A 13,220-nucleotide genomic window follows, 5' to 3' on the forward strand; every position below is an offset into this window, starting at 1 on the left:
ATCCCCAACTATGGCTCAAGTGGAGCATGCCCACAAAAAATGAGCCATTTCGGACTAAAATTGACGATTTGGTGGCCAAAACAAAGTTCGGTGATCGAAAAAGTTAAGCCTCATCGAGCGCGGATACTTTTTTTGGAAATTGTTAAAAACTTGTCAAAAATGGTTCGCTGTGCCAGATTTTTTTATTTTATCCCCAACTATGGCTCAAGTGGAGCATGCCCACAAAAAATGAGCCATTTCGGACTAAAATTGACGATTTGGTGGCCAAAACAAAGTTCGGTGATCGAAAAAGTTAAGCCTCATCGAGCGCGGATACTTTTTTGGAAATTGGTGAGAACTTGTCAAAAATGGTTCGCTGTGCCGGATTTTTTTATTTTATCCCCAACTATGGCTCAAGTGGAGCATGCCCACAAAAAATGAGCCATTTCGGACTAAAATTGACGATTTGGTGGCCAAAACAAAGTTTGGTGATCGAAAAAGTTAAGCCTCATCGAGCGCGGATACTTTTTTTGGAAATTGTTGAAAACTTGTCAAAAATGTTCGCTGTGCCAGATTTTTTTATTTTATCCCCAACTACGGCTCAAGTGGAGCATGCCCACAGAAAATGAGCCAATTCGGACTAAAATTGACGATTTGGTGGCCAAAACAAAGTTCGGTGATCGAAAAAGTTAAGCCTCATCGAGCGCAGAAATTTTTTTGGAAATTGGTGAAAACTTGTCAAAAATGGTTCGCTGTGCCAGATTTTTTTATTTTATCCCCAACTATGGCTCAAGTGGAGCATGCCCACAAAAAATGAGCCATTTCGGACTAAAATTGACGATTTGGTGGCCAAAACAAAGTTCGGTGATCGAAAAAGTTAAGCCTCATCGAGCGCGGATACTTTTTTGGAAATTGGTGAAAACTTGTCAAAAATGGTTCGCTGTGCCAGATTTTTTTATTTTATCCCCAACTATGGCTCAAGTGGAGCATACCCACAAAAAATGAGCCATTTCGGACTAAAATTGACGATTTGGTGGCCAAAACAAAGTTCGGTGATCGAAAAAGTTAAGCCTCATCGAGCGCGGATACTTTTTTTGGAAATTGTTGAAAACTTGTCAAAAATGGTTCGCTGTGCCAGATTTTTTTATTTTATCCCCAACTACGGCTCAAGTGGAGCATGCCCACAAAAAATTAGCCAATTCGGACTAAAATTGACGATTTGGTGGCCAAAACAAAGTTCGGTGATCGAAAAAGTTAAGCCTCATCGAGCGCGGATACTTTTTTGGAAATTGGTTAAAACTTGTCAAAAATGGTTCGCTGTGCCAGATTTTTTTTATTTTATCCCCAACTATGGCTCAAGTGGAGCATGCCCACAAAAAATGAGCCAATTGGGACTAAAATTGACGATTTGGTGGCCAAAACAAAGTTCGGTGATCGAAAAAGTTATGCCTCATCGAGCGCGGATACTTTTTTTGGAAATTGTTGAAAACTTGTCAAAAATGGTTCGCTGTGCCAGATTTTTTTATTTTATCCCCAACTACGGCTCAAGTGGAGCATGCCCACAAAAAATGAGCCAATTCGGACTAAAATTGACGATTTGGTGGCCAAAACAAAGTTCGGTGATCGAAAAAGTTAAGCCTCATCGAGCGCGGATACTTTTTTGGAAATTGGTGAAAACTTGTCAAAAATGGTTCGCTGTGCCAGATTTTTTTTTATCCCCAACTATGGCTCAAGTGGAGCATGCCCACAAAGAATGAGCCATTTCGGACTAAAATTGACGATTTGGTGGCCAAAACAAAGTTCGGTGATCGAAAAAGTTAAGCCTCATCGAGCGCGGATACTTTTTTGGAAATTGGTGAAAACTTGTCAAAAATGGTTCGCTGTACCAGATTTTTTTATCTTATCCCCAACTATCGCTCAAGTGGAGCATGCCCACAAAAAATGAGCCATTTCGGACTAAAATTGACGATTTGGTGGCCAAAACAATGTTAGGTGATCGAAAAAGTTAAGCCTCATCGAGCGCGGATACTTTTTTTGGAAATTGTTGAAAACTTGTCAAAAATGGTTCGCTGTGCCAGATTTTTTTATTTTATCCCCAATTACGGCTCAAGTGGAGCATGCCCACAAAAAATGAGCCAATTCGGACTAAAATTGACGATTTGGTGGCCAAAACAAAGTTCGGTGATCAAAAAAGTTAAGCCTCATCGAGCGCGGATACTTTTTTGGAAATTGGTGAAAACTTGTCAAAAATGGTTCGCTGTGCCAGATTTTTTTCTTTTATCCCCAACTATGGCTCAAGTGGAGCATGCCCACAAAAAATGAGCCATTTCGGACTAAAATTGACGATTTGGTGGCCAAAACAAAGTTCGGTGATCGAAAAAGTTAAGCCTCATCGAGCGCGGATACTTTTTTGGAAATTGGCGAAAACTTGTCAAAAATGGTTCGCTGTGCCAGATTTTTTTATTTTATCCCCAACTATGGCTCAAGTGGAGCATGCCCACAAAAAATGAGCCATTTCGGACTAAAATTGACGATTTGGTGGCCAAAACAATGTTCGGTGATCGAAAAAGTTAAGCCTCATCGAGCGCGGATACTTTTTTTGGAAATTGTTGAAAACTTGTCAAAAATGGTTCGCTGTGCGTGATTTTTTATTTTATCCCCAACTACGGCTCAAGTGGAGCATGCCCACAAAAAATGAGCCAATTCGGGCTAAAATTGACGATTTGGTGGCCAAAACAAAGTTCGGTGATCGAAAAAGTTAAGCCTCATCGAGCGCGGATACTTTTTTGGAAATTGGTAAAAACTTGTCAAAAATGGTTCGCTGTGCCAGATTTTTTTATTTTATCCCCAACTATTGCTCAAGTGGAGCATGCCCACAAAAAATGAGCCATTTCGGACTAAAATTGACGATTTGTTGGCCAAAACTAAGTTCGGTGATCGAAAAAGTTAAGCCTCATCGAGCGCGGATACTTTTTGTAAATGACAATTTCAGCAATAACCATTGCTCCAAACACACTCCATATACTTGTAAAGGCCATTCTAATAGTTCCCCTGCTTGCGTTTACTGTATATTTGGTATTTGGAACTGTCTCGGAAACATCAATACTATTTGTAAAATTTCCCTTTATTAAACTAACTTTTAAGTTGTGCAAATCGCTGAGTTCCATTCTTTAGGCTGCACTCCGCTAACGCAGAGTGCATTCAAATAAAACTTATCAAATAGAGTTGATACTTACCTATTTAATAAGTTTATCACAACAATTAGGCTAAAAGCAATTGAGCTATGATTTTCCCAAGTACCGGCCTAAACCCACTGAAGTCGTGCCTCCGGTTCAATGTCCGGTTGAACAGGTTCCTCGGACCCAATTCATCTCTCCCTTGTTTTGGGGCCGTTCCACTGTATTGTGGAAGGTTGGAAGCAAAAAGTTTGTGCGTTGGTCATAATACACTGTATGGCTACGAATTGCATAAATTATAACACAAACGTGGCTAAAATTGCATGTATTAAGTGACTATTTTGCAAACCGCAAGGCGGCGAGTTAAAGTGATCCTGTATATGAATATAAGACTACAATACAATACTGTTGTATATAAATTCGCCCCCACTTACGCAAATGCCTACGACCATACCATGTTGAATGCACCGGTTCTCGTCCGATCACCGAAGTTAAGCAACATTGGGCCTGGTTAGTAATTGGATGGGTGACCCCTTGGGAACACCAGGTGCTGTAGGCTTTTTATTTTGAGTATTCAAACCTCATAGAATACTTTTATTCGATATTTACACATTTTAGAGCCTCAAAAAGCCTCGGTGATCGAAAAAGTTAAGCCTCATCGAGCGCGGATACTTTTTTGGAAATTGGTAAAAACTTGTCCAAAATGGTTCGCTGTGCCCGATTTTTTTTATTTTATCCCCAACTACGGCTCAAGTGGAGCATGCCCACAAAAAATGAGCCAATTCGGACTAAAATTGACGATTTGGTGGCCAAAACAAAGTTCGGTGATCGAAAAAGTTAAGCCTCATCGAGCGCGGATACTTTTTTGGAAATTGGTGAAAACTTGTCAAAAATGGTTCGCTGTGCCAGATTTTTTTATTTTATTTATCCCCAACTATGGCTCAAGTGGAGCATGCCCACAAAAAATGAGCCAATTCGGACTAAAATTGACGATTTGGTGGCCAAAACAAAGTTCGGTGATCGAAAAAGTTAAGCCTCATCGAGCGCGGATACTTTTTTGGAAATTGGTGAAAACTTGTCAAAAATGGTTCGCTGTGCCAGATATTTTTATTTTATTTATCCCCAACTATGGCTCAAGTGGAGCATGCCCACAAAAATGAGCCATTTCGGACTAAAATTGACGATTTGGTGGCCAAAACAAAGTTCGGTGATCGAAAAAGTTAAGCCTCACCGAGCGCGGATACTTTTTTGGAAATTGGTGAAAATTTGTCAAAAATGGTTCGCTGTGCCAGATTTTTTTATTTTATCCCCAACTATGGCTCAAGTGGAGCATACCCACAAAAAATGAGCCATTTCGGACTAAAATTCACGATTTGGTGGCCAAAACAAAGTTCGGTGATCGAAAAAGTTAAGCCTCATCGAGCGCGGATACTTTTTTGGAAATTGGTGAAAACTTGTCAAAAATGGTTCGGCTGTGCCAGATTTTTTTATTTTATCCCCAACTATTGCTCAAGTGGAGCATGCCCACAAAAAATGAGCCATTTCGGACTAAAATTGACGATTTGGTGGCCAAAACAAAGTTCGGTGATCGAAAAAGTTAAGCCTCATCGAGCGCGGATACTTTTTTGGAAATTGGTGAAAACTTGTCAAAAATGGTTCGCTGTGCCAGATTTTTTTATTTTATTTATCCCCAACTATGGCTCAAGTGGAGCATGCCCACAAAAAATGAGCCATTTCGGACTAAAATTGACGATTTGGTGGCCAAAACAAAGTTCGGTGATCGAAAAAGTTAAGCCTCACCGAGCGCGGATACTTTTTTGGAAATTGTTAAAAACTTGTCCAAAATAGTTCGCTGTGCCCGATTTTTTTTATTTTATCCCCAACTATGGCTCAAGTGGAGCATGCCCACAAAAAATGAGCCAATTCGGACTAAAATTGACGATTTGGTGGCCAAAACAAAGTTCGGTGATCGAAAAAGTTAAGCCTCACCGAGCGCGGATACTTTTTTTGGAAATTGTTGAAAACTTGTCAAAAATGGTTCGCTGTGCCAGATTTTTTTATTTTATCCCCAACTATGGCTCAAGTGGAGCATGCCCACAAAAAATGAGCCAATTCGGACTAAAATTGACGATTTGGTGGCCAAAACAAAGTTCGGTGATCGAAAAAGTTAAGCCTCATCGAGCGCGGATACTTTTTTGGAAATTGGTAAAAACTTGTCCAAAATGGTTCGCTGTGCCCGATTTTTTTTATTTTATCCCCAACTATGGCTCAAGTGGAGCATGCCCACAAAAAATGAGCCAATTCGGACTAAAATCGACGATTTGGTGGCCAAAACAAAGTTCGGTGATCGAAAAAGTTAAGCCTCATCGAGCGCGGATACTTTTTTTTGGAAATTGTTGAAAACTTGTCAAAAATGGTTCGCTGTGCCAGATTTTTTTATTTTATCCCCAACTACGGCTCAAGTGGAGCATGCCCACAAAAAATGAGCCAATTCGGACTAAAATTGACGATTTGGTGGCCAAAACAAAGTTCGGTGATCGAAAAAGTTAAGCCTCATCGAGCGCGGATACTTTTTTGGAAATTGGTGAAAACTTGTCAAAAATGGTTCGCTGTGCCAGATTTTTTTATTTTATTTATCCCCAACTATGGCTCAAGTGGAGCATGCCCACAAAAATGAGCTATTTCGGACTAAAATTGACGATTTGGTGGCCAAAACAAAGTTCGGTGATCGAAAAAGTTAAGCCTCACCGAGCGCGGATACTTTTTTGGAAATTGGTGAAAACTTGTCAAAAATGGTTCGCTGTGCCAGATTTTTTTATTTTATCCCCAACTATGGCTCAAGTGGAGCATGCCCACAAAAAATGAGCCATTTCGGACTAAAATTGACGATTTGGTGGCCAAAAACAAAGTTCGGTGATCGAAAAAGTTAAGCCTCATCGAGCGCGGATACTTTTTTGGAAATTGGTGAAAACTTGTCAAAAATGGTTCGCTGTGCCAGATTTTTTTATTTTATCCCCAACTATTGCTCAAGTGGAGCATGCCCACAAAAAGTTGAGCCATTTCGGACTAAAATTGACGATTTGGTGGCCAAAACAAAGTTCGGTGATCGAAAAAGTTAAGCCTCACCGAGCGCGGATACTTTTTTGGAAATTGGTAAAAACTTGTCCAAAATGGTTCGCTGTGCCCGATTTTTTTTATTTTATCCCCAACTATGGCTCAAGTGGAGCATGCCCACAAAAAATGAGCCAATTCGGACTAAAATTGACGATTTGGAGGCCAAAACAAAGTTCGGTGATCGAAAAAGTTAAGCCTCACCGAGCGCGGATACTTTTTTGGAAATTGGTAAAAACTTGTCCAAAATGGTTCGCTGTGCCCGATTTTTTTTATTTTATCCCCAACTATGGCTCAAGTGGAGCATGCCCACAAAAAATGAGCCAATTCGGACTAAAATTGACGATTTGGTGGCCAAAACAAAGTTCGGTGATCGAAAAAGTTAAGCCTCATCGAGCGCGGATACTTTTTTTGGAAATTGTTGAAAACTTGTCAAAAATGGTTCGCTGTGCCAGATTTTTTTATTTTATCCCCAACTACAAGTGGAGCATGCCCACAAAAAATGAGCCAATTCGGACTAAAATTGACGATTTGGTGGCCAAAACAAAGTTCGGTGATCGAAAAAGTTAAGCCTCATCGAGCGCGGATACTTTTTTGGAAATTGGTGAAAATTTGTCCAAAATGGTTCGCTGTGCCCGATTTTTTTTTTATTTTATCCCCAACTATGGCTCAAGTGGAGCATGCCCACAAAAAATGAGCCAATTCGGACTAAAATTGACGATTTGGTGGCCAAAAACAAAGTTCGGTGATCGAAAAAGTTAAGCCTCATCGAGCGCGGATACTTTTTTTGGAAATTGTTGAAAACTTGTCAAAAATGGTTCGCTGTGCCAGATTTTTTTATTTTATCCCCAACTACAAGTGGAGCATGCCCACAAAAAATGAGCCAATTCGGACTAAAATTGACGATTTGGTGGCCAAAACAACGTTCGGTGATCGAAAAAGTTAAGCCTCATCGAGCGCGGATACTTTTTTGGAAATTGGTGAAAATTTGTCAAAAATGGTTCGCTGTGCCAGATTTTTTTATTTTATCCCCAACTATTGCTCAAGTGGAGCATGCCCACAAAAAATGAGCCAATTCGGACTAAAATTGACGATTTGGTGGCCAAAACAAAGTTCGGTGATCGAAAAAGTTAAGCCTCATCGAGCGCGGATACTTTTTTGGAAATTGGTGAAAATTTGTCCAAAATGGTTTGCTGTGCCCGATTTTTTTTATTTTATCCCCAACTATGGCTCAAGTGGAGCATGCCCACAAAAAATGAGCCAATTCGGACTAAAATTGACGATTTGGTGGCCAAAACAAAGTTCGGTGATCGAAAAAGTTAAGCCTCATCGAGCGCGGATACTTTTTTTGGAAATTGTTGAAAACTTGTCAAAAATGGTTCGCTGTGCCAGATTTTTTTATTTTATCCCCAACTACAAGTGGAGCATGCCCACAAAAAATGAGCCAATTCGGACTAAAATTGACGATTTGGTGGCCAAAACAACGTTCGGTGATCGAAAAAGTTAAGCCTCATCGAGCGCGGATACTTTTTTGGAAATTGGTGAAAATTTGTCAAAAATGGTTCGCTGTGCCAGATTTTTTTATTTTATCCCCAACTATTGCTCAAGTGGAGCATGCCCACAAAAAATGAGCCATTTCGGACTAAAATTGACGATTTGGTGGCCAAAACTAAGTTCGGTGATCGAAAAAGTTAAGCCTCATCGAGCGCGGATACTTTTTTGGAAATTGGTGAAAACTTGTCAAAAATGGTTCGCTGTGCCAGATTTTTTTATTTTATTTATCCCCAACTATGGCTCAAGTGGAGCATGCCCACAAAAAATGAGCCATTTCGGACTAAAATTGACGATTTGGTGGCCAAAACAAAGTTCGGTGATCGAAAAAGTTAAGCCTCACCGAGCGCGGATACTTTTTTGGAAATTGGTGAAAACTTGTCAAAAATGGTTCGCTGTGCCAGATTTTTTTATTTTATCCCCAACTATGGCTCAAGTGGAGCATGCCCACAAAAAATGAGCCATTTCGGACTAAAATTGACGATTTGGTGGCCAAAACAAAGTTCGGTGATCGAAAAAGTTAAGCCTCATCGAGCGCGGATACTTTTTTGGAAATTGGTGAAAACTTGTCAAAAATGGTTCGCTGTGCCAGATTTTTTTATTTTATCCCCAACTATTGCTCAAGTGGAGCATGCCCACAAAAAATGAGCCATTTCGGACTAAAATTGACGATTTGGTGGCCAAAACAAAGTTCGGTGATCGAAAAAGTTAAGCCTCATCGAGCGCGGATACTTTTTTGGAAATTGGTGAAAACTTGTCAAAAATGGTTCGCTGTGCCAGATTTTTTTATTTTATTTATCCCCAACTATGGCTCAAGTGGAGCATGCCCACAAAAAATGAGCCATTTCGGACTAAAATTGACGATTTGGTGGCCAAAACAAAGTTCGGTGATCGAAAAAGTTAAGCCTCACCGAGCGCGGATACTTTTTTGGAAATTGGTAAAAACTTGTCCAAAATGGTTCGCTGTGCCCGATTTTTTTTATTTTATCCCCAACTATGGCTCAAGTGGAGCATGCCCACAAAAAAATGAGCCAATTCGGACTAAAATTGACGATTTGGTGGCCAAAACAAAGTTCGGTGATCGAAAAAGTTAAGCCTCATCGAGCGCGGATACTTTTTTTGGAAATTGTTGAAAACTTGTCAAAAATGGTTCGTTGTGCCAGATTTTTTTATTTTATCCCCAACTACAAGTGGGGCATGCCCACAAAAAATGAGCCAATTCGGACTAAAATTGACGATTTGGTGGCCAAAACAAAGTTCGGTGATCGAAAAAGTTAAGCCTCATCGAGCGCGGATACTTTTTTGGAAATTGGTGAAAATTTGTCCAAAATGGTTCGCTGTGCCCGATTTTTTTTATTTTATCCCCAACTATGGCTCAAGTGGAGCATGCCCACAAAAAAATGAGCCAATTCGGACTAAAATTGACGATTTGGTGGCCAAAACAAAGTTCGGTGATCGAAAAAGTTAAGCCTCATCGAGCGCGGATACTTTTTTTGGAAATTGTTGAAAACTTGTCAAAAATGGTTTCGCTGTGCCAGATTTTTTTATTTTATCCCCAACTACAAGTGGAGCATGCCCACAAAAAATGAGCCAATTCGAACTAAAATTGACGATTTGGTGGCCAAAACAAAGTTCGGTGATCGAAAAAGTTAAGCCTCATCGAGCGCGGATACTTTTTTGGAAATTGGTGAAAATTTGTCAAAAATGGTTCGCTGTGCCAGATTTTTTTATTTTATCCCCAACTATTGCTCAAGTGGAGCATGCCCACAAAAAATGAGCCATTTCGGACTAAAATTGACGATTTGGTGGCCAAAACCTAGTTCGGTGATCGAAAAAGTTAAGCCTCATCGAGCGCGGATACTTTTTGTAAATGACAATTTCAGCAATAAACCATTGCTCCAAACACACTCCATATACTTGTAAAGGCCATTCTAATAGTTCCCCTGCTTTCGTTTACTGTATATTTGGTATTTGAATGCACTCTGCGTTAGCGGAGTGCAGCCTAAAGAATGGAACTCAGCGATTTGCACAACTTAAAAGTTAGTTTAATAAAGGGAAATTTTTATTAAACTAACTTTTAAGTTGTGCAAATCGCTGAGTTCCATTCTTTAGGCTGCACTCCGCTAACGCAGAGTGCATTCAAATAAAACTTATCAAATAGAGTTGATACTTACCTATTTAATAAGTTTATCACAACAATTAGGCTAAAAGCAATTGAGCTATGATTTTCCCAAGTACCGGCCTAAACCCACTGAAGTCGTGCCTCCGGTTCAATGTCCGGTTGAACAGGTTCCTCGGACCCAATTCATCTCTCCCTTGTTTTGGGGCCGTTCCACTGTATTGTGGAAGGTTGGAAGCAAAAAGTTTGTGCGTTGGTCATAATACACTGTATGGCTACGAATTGCATAAATTATAACACAAACGTGGCTAAAATTGCATGTATTAAGTGACTATTTTGCAAACCGCAAGGCGGCGAGTTAAAGTGATCCTGTATATGAATATAAGACTACAATACAATACTGTTGTATATAAATTCGCCCCCACTTACGCAAATGCCTACGACCATACCATGTTGAATGCACCGGTTCTCGTCCGATCACCGAAGTTAAGCAACATTGGGCCTGGTTAGTACTTGGATGGGTGACCCCTTGGGAACACCAGGTGCTGTAGGCTTTTTATTTTGAGTATTCAAACCTCATAGAATACTTTTATTCGATATTTACACATTTTAGAGCCTCAAAAAGCCTCGGTGATCGAAAAAGTTAAGCCTCATCGAGCGCGGATACTTTTTTGGAAATTGGTAAAAACTTGTCCAAAATGGTTCGCTGTGCCCGATTTTTTTTTATCCCCAACTATGGCTCAAGTGGAGCATGCCCACAAAAAATGAGCCAATTCGGACTAAAATTGACGATTTGGTGGCCAAAACAAAGTTCGGTGATCGAAAAAATTAAGCCTCATCGAGCGCGGATACTTTTTTTGGAAATTGTTGAAAACTTGTCAAAAATGGTTCGCTGTGCCAGATTTTTTTATTTTATCCCCAACTACGGCTCAAGTGGAGCATGCCCACAAAAAATGAGCCAATTCGGACTAAAATTGACGATTTGGTGGCCAAAACAAAGTTCGGTGATCGAAAAATTTAAGCCTCATCGAGCGCGGATACTTTTTGGGAAATTGGTGAAAACTTGTCAAAAATGGTTCGCTGTGCCAGATTTTTTTATTTTATTTATCCCCAACTATGGCTCAAGTGGAGCATGCCCACAAAAAATGAGCCATTTCGGACTAAAATTGACGATTTGGTGGCCAAAACAAAGTTCGGTGATCGAAAAAGTTAAGCCTCCCCGAGCGCGGATACTTTTTTGGAAATTGCTTTATATCCCCAACTATGGCTCAAGTGGAGCATGCCCACAAAAAATGAGCCAATTCGGACTAAAATTGACGATTTGATGGCCAAAACAAAGTTCGGTGATCGAAAAAGTTAAGCCTCATCGAGCGCGGATACTTTTTTGGAAATTGGTAAAAACTTGTCCAAAATGGTTCGCTGTGCCCGATTTTTTTTTATCCCCAACTATGGCTCAAGTGGAGCATGCCCACAAAAAATGAGCCAATTCGGACTAAAATTGACGATTTGGTGGCCAAAACAAAGTTCGGTGATCGAAAAAATTAAGCCTCATCGAGCGCGGATACTTTTTTTGGAAATTGTTGAAAACTTGTCAAAAATGGTTCGCTGTGCCAGATTTTTTTATTTTATCCCCAACTACGGCTCAAGTGGAGCATGCCCACAAAAAATGAGCCAATTCGGACTAAAATTGACGATTTGATGGCCAAAACAAAGTTCGGTGATCGAAAAAGTTAAGCCTCATCGAGCGCGGATACTTTTTTGGAAATTGGTAAAAACTTGTCCAAAATGGTTCGCTGTGCCAGATTTTTTTATTTTATCCCCAACTATGGCTCAAGTGGAGCATGCCCACAAAAAATGAGCCAATTCGGACTAAAATTGACGATTTGGTGGCCAAAACAAAGTTCGGTGATCGAAAAAGTTAAGCCTCATCGAGCGCGGATACTTTTTTGGAAATTGGTGAAAACTTGTCAAAAATGGTTCGCTGTGCCAGATTTTTTTTATTTTATCCCCAACTATGGCTCAAGTGGAGCATGCCCACAAAAAATGGGCCAATTCGGACTAAAATTGACGATTTGGTGGCCAAAACAAAGTTCGGTGATCGAAAAAGTTAAGCCTCATCGAGCGCGGATACTTTTTTGGAAATTGGTAAAATTTTGTCAAAAATGGTTCGCTGTGCCAGATTTTTTTATTCTATCCCCAACTATGGCTCAAGTGGAGCGTGCCCACAAAAAATGAGCCAATTCGGACTAAAATTGACGATTTGGTGGCCAAAACAACGTTCGGTGATCGAAAAAGTTAAGCCTCATCGAGCGCGGATACTTTTTTGGAAATTGGTGAAAACTTGTCCAAAATGGTTCGCTGTGCCAGATTTTTTTAATTTATCCCCAACTATGGCTCAAGTGGAGCATGCCCACAAAAAATGAGCCAATTCGGACTAAAATTGACGATTTGGTGGCCAAAACAAAGTTCGGTGATCGAAAAAGTTAAGCCTCATCGAGCGCGGATACTTTTTTGGAAATTGGTGAAAACTTGTCGAAAATGGTTCGCTGTGCCAGATTTTTTTATTTTATCCCCAACTATGGCTCAAGTGGAGCATGCCCACAAAAAATGAGCCAATTCAGACTAAAATTGACGATTTGGTGGCCAAAACAAAGTTCGGTGATCGAAAAAGTTAAGCCTCATCGAGCGCGGATACTTTTTTGGAAATTGGTGAAAACTTGTCAAAAATGGTTCGCTGTGCCAGATTTTTTTATTTTATCCCCAACTATGGCTCAAGTGGAGCATGCCCACAAAAAATGAGCCAATTCGGACTAAAATTGACGATTCGGTTGCCAAAACAAAGTTCGGTGATCGAAAAAGTTAAGCCTCATCGAGCGCGGATACTTTTTTGGAAATTGGTGAAAACTTGTCAAAAATGGTTCGCTGTGCCAGATTTTTTTTATTTTATCCCCAACTATGGCTCAAGTGGAGCATGCCCACAAAAAATGAGCCAATTCGGACTAAAATTGACGATTTGGTGGCCAAAACAAAGTTCGGTGATCGAAAAAGTTAAGCCTCATCGAGCGCGGATACTTTTTTGGAAATTGGTGAAAACTTGTCAAAAATGGTTCGCTGTGCCAGATTTTTTTATTTTATCCCCAACTATGGCTCAAGTGGAGCATGCCCACAAAAAATGAGCCAATTCAGACTAAAATTGACGATTTGGTGGCCAAAACAAAGTTCGGTGATCGAAAAAGTTAAGCCTCATCGAGCGCGGATACTTTTTTGGAAATTGGTGAAAACTT

The 13,220-nt window shown here is 40.1% G+C and overlaps 2 non-coding genes across 2 annotated transcripts; both read left to right on the forward strand.

The window, feature by feature from the left end:
- The first annotated feature begins 3,595 nt into the window (after nt 1-3,595).
- On the forward strand, nt 3,596-3,714 carry LOC142347200 (5S ribosomal RNA). Its single transcript, XR_012760216.1, has one exon. It is a non-coding gene; the product is annotated as a 5S ribosomal RNA (ribosomal RNA).
- Nucleotides 3,715-10,371: 6,657 nt separating this feature from the next.
- Nucleotides 10,372-10,490, forward strand: LOC142347013 (5S ribosomal RNA). The gene has a single exon (XR_012760041.1). It is a non-coding gene; the product is annotated as a 5S ribosomal RNA (ribosomal RNA).
- The last annotated feature ends 2,730 nt before the right edge of the window (nt 10,491-13,220 follow it).

This window comes from Convolutriloba macropyga, chromosome 9, assembly GCF_964194025.1.
Source record: "Convolutriloba macropyga chromosome 9, txConMacr16.3, whole genome shotgun sequence".
In the NCBI taxonomy this organism is placed as follows: Eukaryota; Metazoa; Xenacoelomorpha; order Acoela; family Convolutidae; genus Convolutriloba; species Convolutriloba macropyga.